Source organism: Hyaena hyaena, unplaced genomic scaffold (assembly GCF_003009895.1).
Source record: "Hyaena hyaena isolate Hyena2069 unplaced genomic scaffold, ASM300989v1 scaffold_681, whole genome shotgun sequence".
Classification (NCBI taxonomy): domain Eukaryota; kingdom Metazoa; phylum Chordata; class Mammalia; order Carnivora; family Hyaenidae; genus Hyaena; species Hyaena hyaena.
This window is the reverse complement of record NW_024081307.1, coordinates 78,615-86,753: the sequence shown is the minus strand read 5'-3', so window position 1 is coordinate 86,753 and position 8,139 is coordinate 78,615.

Sequence of the window (8,139 nt, the reverse complement as noted above, 5' to 3'; positions counted from 1 at the left end):
CAGTAACCTCTGTCCAAGTGTTGACACATGACCATGCACATGTGCACGCGCGCACACACGTACACACACACGTACACACATGTACACACACACACAGTTACTCGTGGATGAGGGAGTGAAGACAGAAGCTTCGTCACTGTGTCTACAGGTAGTGGAAACAATATCCGAGGATGAGCTCATACATAGGACATAATTTGTGATGTGGCTTGCAGTTGTCTAGGCAGGCGGGGGCACTGTCTTTCTGCCTGTGTCCATGGGACATCGCATGCAGTGTGCATGTGTGTGTGCTGGGTACTGGGCTGTGGGTCTGCACAGCAGCATTTCTGGAGAAGAGTGGGTCTTATTTCTGGGTCTGAAGATTAGCCATTTTGGTGTGTGGAAAGCCAGCTGATGATGAGCAGGGGGCGTTGCTGTTTTTGCGATAAGCGACCCTTGTTCAGTGACCTGGAAGAACTGCATTTGGGAATGTAGTTGCATGATGCGTGGGTCGGGTTTTTCTTTTCACAAAATTTCTACCAGTATTTAGTGTTGTCTTAAGTAAGTTTAGTTTTTGGCAGGTTTTCAAAGTAAGTTCAGTGGTGTGTTCTCAAGGGGCAGTGGGCTGGGCCATCTATGTAGCTTTGGGCATGTTTATTACACGTTTTGTGGTTCATCTGGGGGGTATATGGGGTAAGTGTGTGTATCTGGGATTGCAGATGTGTGTGCATGTCGCCTGGCCTTGGTCAGATATGGGATTCCCCATTTGAACACAAGTTGGTTTTATATGCATTCGGAAATGAGGGGAGTATGTGTTTGTGTTCTAAATAAAGATGATATTTGAATTCATAGACTTTTGGGGTTAGAGAGAGTGCAGATAAATGGTTTATTTGAAAATTAGGATCAAGAGACCCTCTGCCTTAACAATGGAGGCTTTTATGGAGATGTAAATGAGTCAGGAATAATTTTTCCCACGTTCTAGGCTACGTGGTATTAATATCTTATAAAGTTGTCCCAATTGCCACTTCTCACGAAAAAGTTATCTGCCACCTTTCATTAAATGAATGGCAAAGATGATTACTGAGGGCTGCCCCTGCCCCCACATACACACTCTCACCATCATGAGGGGCCTCCTGAGGGACCAGGAACACATTGTACTGGCTGCGATGACCCAGGGAGGGCCCCTCCAGGGCCACTAGACTTTTCCACATATATTAATGGATGTAGAAACTGCTCTTGTCCTCCTGAAAAGGCTGGAGATGGTGAACTTGTGGCCAGGAGCTTCCTCAGAGTTGTCTGCATCAGCTTAGAGCCCAGAATCTGAAATTTCTGACAACTGAGGTCCAGTAACAGTGTTTTCAGCCCAACTTGAGACTCTGAAAATATTCTGGGTCCCTGTTGGAGAGCTGGAAAGCTGTGTGCTGCCCTTGAAGGCAACTTGGTGATCCACCCTCCCAGGGAAACTGCAAAATATTCTTGAGTTCTTCAGGAAACCCATGGACCTCTCACAACCTGCCTCTGTCACCCCCCTGCGACACACTGAGATGCAGGAACACAGACCTGGGCTTTCCAGGCTGCAGAGGATCAGGAGATGAGCAGCCAGGCATTAAGGGTAGCAGTAATGCTTGGAATTGGAGCCCGCACAAAAATGCCTGAGCGTGATGATGTGGGCATCCCGGTCCTTAATTTCTGTTCACAGTAACAAGAACACTGGCCCAGCAACACCTATGGCTACAATTTTGTTGGAAGGGACGTGCTGAAACTATAAAAATGTCAACCAACAAGGGCTAGAAAAGAAAACCCCAGTGCAGCTACATGAATAAATAGTAAACCTCAGTGAACCTGAATGAACCAGAGCTACATGGGTCAACAGGGACATTTTTCAGGAGCAATTGTTTGAGTCAGAAGGTAAGGTGCAGAATGAAATGGAAGTGTATTAACAGGGGAGCCTGGGTGGCTCAGTTGGTTAAGTGTCTGACTTTGGCTCAGGTCACTATCTCACAGTTCACAAGTTTGAGCCCCACATCGGGATTTGTGCGGTTTCCCGCTTTGGATCCTCTGTCCCCCTCTTTCTCTGCACCTCCTCTGCTTGTGCATGCTCTCTCTCTCGCTCTCTCTCTCTCAAAAATAAATAAACATTAAAAAAAGAAAGTATACACAAATGTATAAATATTTTTACTTACATAAAATATATGTTGTTAAAAGTTTACACATGTATATATTAACATTTTTCAGTACTTGTAAATGAGCAATTACTGAATATTATTTCCAGAGAATGAGATCAAGTGTGATTGGATCCCATAATTAGATCATATGGGAGTTAAGCAGATGTCTCAAAATGGTAGAATCCTGTATACAAGAATATCTTACAAATTATGGTAAATATTCCCATGTTGTCCATCAAGACACATTAGTCATCAAACTGCCTTCAAAACACCATTAACTGTGTATGTTCCCTAGAACAGTGTATTAAAAAGCTTACTTATAATTAATTTACAAAGGACAATATTAAGAACTTTGTTTTCCAATATGATAGAGAAATTGTATCAAGTTAATATTATAATATCTGTTTTCCCAACCAACACTGAGGCTGTTTGTTTTTCATACTAAAATGATCATTCATATTTCTTTTACTGTTAAATTTAATGTTTTATGTTCCATGTCTTTTTGTTTGGTTTACTTCCATTTTCAATTTGATTGAGAGGAGATCCTAGTATATATTATATATATATATATATATATAATATATATATATATAATATACATGGAAGCTTCCCCTACAGCAGGTGGATGTGCCTACACACAGCAGAGAAGAAATCTATCCTAGAAGCCATTCTCACAAGTCAGCTGCTTGTCAGGAAACCTGCCATGAGGTCCCCTGCCCTGTGGTGTCTCCTATGAAATGACCTGAACTGACCTTCTCCTCACCTCATGGACAAAATAAAGCACAGACAATGACTGTCACTGAACCCCCCAGCCATGTTCCAAATTCTTTGGCCAGAACCCTACCCTCATTGTCAAGACAGCACACAGCAGGTCTGATGTTGGCTCTTGGGTTGTTCCCCAGGCCGCCATTCCTCAGTCCCCAGGAACAAGCCAGGTTTCCTGAAATGAACTTACATCCCAGGTCACATCCTGCTGCACAGAAATGGGGCCAGGACTCCAGACTCAGCGTCAGAGCCCCAGGAGAGAGATCTGCCCAGATCCCCATCCATCCAGACTTGGCTGAATCCCTCAAATAAATGGAATCTCAGCCCCTTCCAGACCTTCAGGGGAGTATGATCTGGGGGGCTTTACAGACTCTCCAGAATCCCTTCAATAGAAATGGATTTAGTCCCAAAGACCACGAAGCCAACCCCTGGCCTCCAGCCTCCCCCTGGGAGCCCTCACCTAAGTACTATCCAGGCCTGCGCCTTGCCCCATCCTCCACTGCCCAGCCATGTTCCAGGCCAGTCCCTCCACATGGGCTTCCAGAGATTAGATAATGAACAGTGGAGCCCCAAGTTCACACAGCTCCCTCATTCCAGCCTCCTGAGAAGCCAGCCCCTCATGGTCAGGGTCTTCATGTCTTAAAGAGTTCTGAGGAACGCTGTCCCTATATCCTGGTGTGGACATATACAGTACCATCTGGTCTCCCCCTCCTCTGAGGAGAGTGACCAAGGGCAACTGAGGGGACAGCGTCTAACCTCAGGTGCTATGGAGGGGCCTGTTGGACTGAGGAGGGAAGGATGCAGCAAGCACCTAATTACTTCCTAGAGAGTCCTATCCTTCCTCCTCTTCATAGAAAGACACTAATCCGCAAATAATGGTTCTGCCCTCCATTGGTTTGTTGGCTCACAACCTCAGGACTTCCTGGGTAAAATTCGAAGGTGACCCCCATATATGGAGGTGAGGGAAAGACCAAAGAAAATAGCAGACCACTCCAGATTGGTAGGTTACAGCTTTAATTAGCAAAGGGAACTTACATGTGAGGCCTGACTTGGGCAGCTGCAAAATGAGTCAATCTGAATATCAGTCACCAGAGTATTTGTATAGAGAGGCCTTAAAGAGGTTCAGTCACATCTACCATCAGATGGTCTCAACATGTTACTCCCTCAAAGCTGCATCCTTGAAGTGGCTTCTAGTATGGGAACAGTGGGAAGTACATTCCAAGGACAGGGAAAGGTGTGGGGAGCTTTCGACAGCCAAGGTCCAGTCTGTGAGTCAAACAGTAGTCACGTCCTTGCAGTGACTTTGTCTAACACCCTCATGACCTCACATGACCGTAATTTCCTCTAAGAGACTCCATCTCTAAACAATGGAGGGAAGGGCTTCAACATAATGCGTTTGGGAAAGGTGGACACAGTTCAGTCCATAGCACCATGTCACTAGTTGAATGTTCCAGAGCCAAGTTAGTAGAAAAACCACGCTGATGCTGAAGATAGCAGAACTGGGGGTAAGGGGCTCTCCTAGGGAGACCTTGGGCACATGTGCAGGTTTTAGATGGAAACTCTACTCATACATGTGCCAAAGGGGCAGAGTTTGGTTCTGTGAGGAGCACAGGCTAGTCTGTGACCTGTGCCCATGCATGGCCAATGTCACTGGGCATCACTGGGTGTCCGCAAATCAGGTGAAGACTCGGCCATCAGAGCTTACCCCTCAGCGACCCCTATACCAAACGACGCTGACTCTAGCTCTCACTGCCCACCCTGACCAGAGGACATATGCAGGCATCTAATGAGGAAATACAATGTGACAGTGTTTGGGGGAGCAGAGCCTCACATCCATCAGGGAACAGACGCGAACACCCTTAAAGGTACCCATAAAACTTGACTACGTTCTTTGGAATCCTGATACTCCTATGACAATTCCAGAGCCAACCTGCATTCTCTCCTCAATCGGCTAAAGTCATTCTTCCTCCGTAAATACTGTAATTAAATGATCCCTGACTGAGCAGGAACCCATACTCTTTCAGGAAGAGATCTCCTTCGAAGAGTGACTGTGAACTTCCCTCAGGAGTACGTGGGCATTCTGATCCCTTCTCTGAGGACTCTGCACAGAGTCCTGAACATGGCCCTGAAGATAAGAACAACCTGGTGTCTGTGGGTGAGTCTGTGCTGCCCTGTGCATGAGGGCCTGTCCCGGAAATGACTTGAGATCCCCTAGGACACGGAGCTCTGGGGCCTCTAAAGTGTGTAACTGAGTCTAGATGTCAGGGTCGTCCACCAAAGGATTTTCATCACAAACTCACTGTTTGTCTTCGTCATCCTCTACTTTCTACCCCTGGGTTGTTCTCTTCACTTTCAACATGGCATGGTTAGAGCATTCATATACACGTCCATACATGAACATATCTTCATCATGAAAGCAGTGAGACAAATGGTATTGAGAATTCCAAAGGTCTCAGCAGAATCTCAGGACAAAGGGATAACAGATGTCTCAACACTGGGGGCACCATATTCAGACTTCACACTTTACACCCCTCGTGTGCTCATGCCCCCATGCAGGGGAATCAATCTCCGGGCTTAAGCTCCTTCATTCCACCACCCTAAACCCAACAAAACAACTGCTTCATTCCACAGGAGCTCCCTAGTTTGACTCATAGCGCATCTCTGCTCTTGGTTGGAGGCTCCCAGATGTTAGAACATTCAAGGTACTTGACGGGCAAAGGTACTAGAAGCAGAGACACCCCCAAGAGGGAAGGCATCATCGTCCCTGGGATGATGTGGGCACAGGCTCCCCTACACATGCATTCCTTTCTAGAGGGGCCACCTACCCATCAGGCCATCGGAGAAACCCTCATCAAAGTTCCAACCTACAGTCATTGTGATTACATGGGGTTGTGTCTCTAAGGGATGCTTGGAAAATGTGTTTTCACTGTAATAATATAGTGAAAACAGAAATAGAAGAAATTATACTTCATGTGGTCTCATTTCTTTTCTTTTCACTCCTCAGCTTTCATTGGATCTAATTCTGAGTCAGGGAAAGAGATTCAGAGGTGTGGGAAGACCTTGGTTTACTAAGACCCCATCTTACTGGCTCACCTTTTCATAAGGAGCTTCCCAAGAATACGCATCAATGTGTGCACCCAAGAAAAATCACTTCAGTCGATTTCCAGCCTCCGGAAGCACTCTATGTATAAAGCAGAACACAGAAGAATTGATGGAGCAGGTGGCTTGGAGGCTGGATGGTTGATTCTGGTGGACCTGCATCACTTGACTTCTATGTAAAGAGAGAGGGGGATAAAAGAAGACTAAATGGGGGAGGGGTTCGTGTATCTGGATTCCTTGATCTCTCCTTAATGTGTCCAGCTCCTCACAGATGTGAGAGGAGTGAGGTGAACTCAGGTTAAGTGACCTCTTCCCTGGAGACCAAGAGAGATGTGGGCAGGGCTCCCCAGCTCCCTCTATAAAAACCACAGTCTGTTCACAGTTGCCCTGCCTAGGAGAATGTTATCTTCCAGAACTTAAACCCATTTGAGTCCAAATATTTAATATTTTTTTAAAAAGTAAAAGTTGGAGAAATAAGCGTTATGAGAAAACCAGAAGGGCTCTTCTCTGTAAATAATCTTTGAGAAATCCTGCAGCCTGAATAGTTCAGATTTAGTCTTGCCAAATTTCCTCTAGCATGAATTTCAGAATTTAAAAAGGAAACAGAATAACACCCTCAAGTTCCATCCATGTTGCTACACATGGCCAGATTTCATTGTTTCTCATTGCCATGTAGTATTCCATGGTATAGACAAAATAAGTCAGGCAGAGAAGGACAGATACCATACGTTTGCACGTATAGGAGGATCAGGAGAAGCTTAACGGAGAACCATGTGGGAAAAGAAGGGGGGAAAATAGTGGGGGAGAGGGAGGGAGGCAAACCGTGAGAGACTCTTGAATGCTGAGAACAAACTGAGGGCTGATGGAGGTGGGGGAGAGGGGAAGGGGGGTGATGGGCGTGGAGGAGGGCACTTGTGGGGATGAGCACCGGGTGTTATATGGAAACCAACTTGACAATAAACTATTAATAAAATAAAATAAATAAAAAGGAAACAAGAAGATTTTCACTCACACATTTTCCATGAGAATTTTGTAAGGGTATAAATGAGGCAACTAAAATTTGAAAATCCAGTTTTAACTATGCTTTTTAGTGTTCTTGTCAGAAAAGAGACATTTCAGTGAGACCTATATGGAAATAATGAAAAATAAATACTTGCCCGTCCTCAACACAAAATATTTGGAGACAGAAAAAAAATACAGATATTTTTAACTGAGGACTGATGGATGTGGAAGGGGGAGATGGGCATGGAGGAGGGCACTTGTGGGGATGAGCACTGGGTGTTATATGGAAACCAACTTGACAATAAACTATTTGTAAAAAAAAAAATTTTTTTTTAAATTAAAAATGCTTTCGAGTAGTACCTACAAAATAAAGAAAAATGTGAAATTACAATAGTGAGAAAATAGTAACTCCAGCAACTTGCAAGATGTCATGCCTACCTCTCTCAAAGGTGAGGGCACTTGTGGGGATGAGCACTGGGTGTTATTTGGAAACCAACTTGACAATAAACTATTTAAATAAATTAATTAATTAAAAAAAGGTGTGTGACTTTACACACCTTCTCAAGCCCCGCGCAGCAGCACGAGGGCCTCAGCCAGCATCCTCACGCCCGGTCCTGAGCCCGTGTGTCCCTGTGCCTGCTGCCCACACGGAGGAGAAACCGAAGCTACCCTCCGCGGGGGTCTGGGTATATTTTCGCGGTTCTCACAAGTGAGTTCAGCGTTCCCACTGTCACCGGAAAGGAAACCACAACATAGGAGGCGGAGCCACAGACGTCCCTGGCCCGCCCTCCCCGCCGCCCCGGAGTCCCCGCCGGGCCGCAGACTCAGGTGCGTTCCCACGTTGTTGCGAAGGAAACAGCTCCGCATCCGGTATTACCGGCGCCCCAACGCTAAGCTTTGACCTGAGCGTATGTGATTCGTTTAACTTGGCGTAAGGTGCGGCAGCCCGGCCCCAAACGCCACTCAACACATCCACCTGGGTGCAAACGCTGGCCCCAGTTCTACGGGCGGAAGAACGTGCGGAGGGGAAACGCCCCGGGGGCGGGGCGTACATGCGAACAAGCCACGCCCAAGCCCCCTCCTTCCGGGCCCCGCCCCATCCGAGCTCGCCGTTTCCGGCCGACCCGGAAGC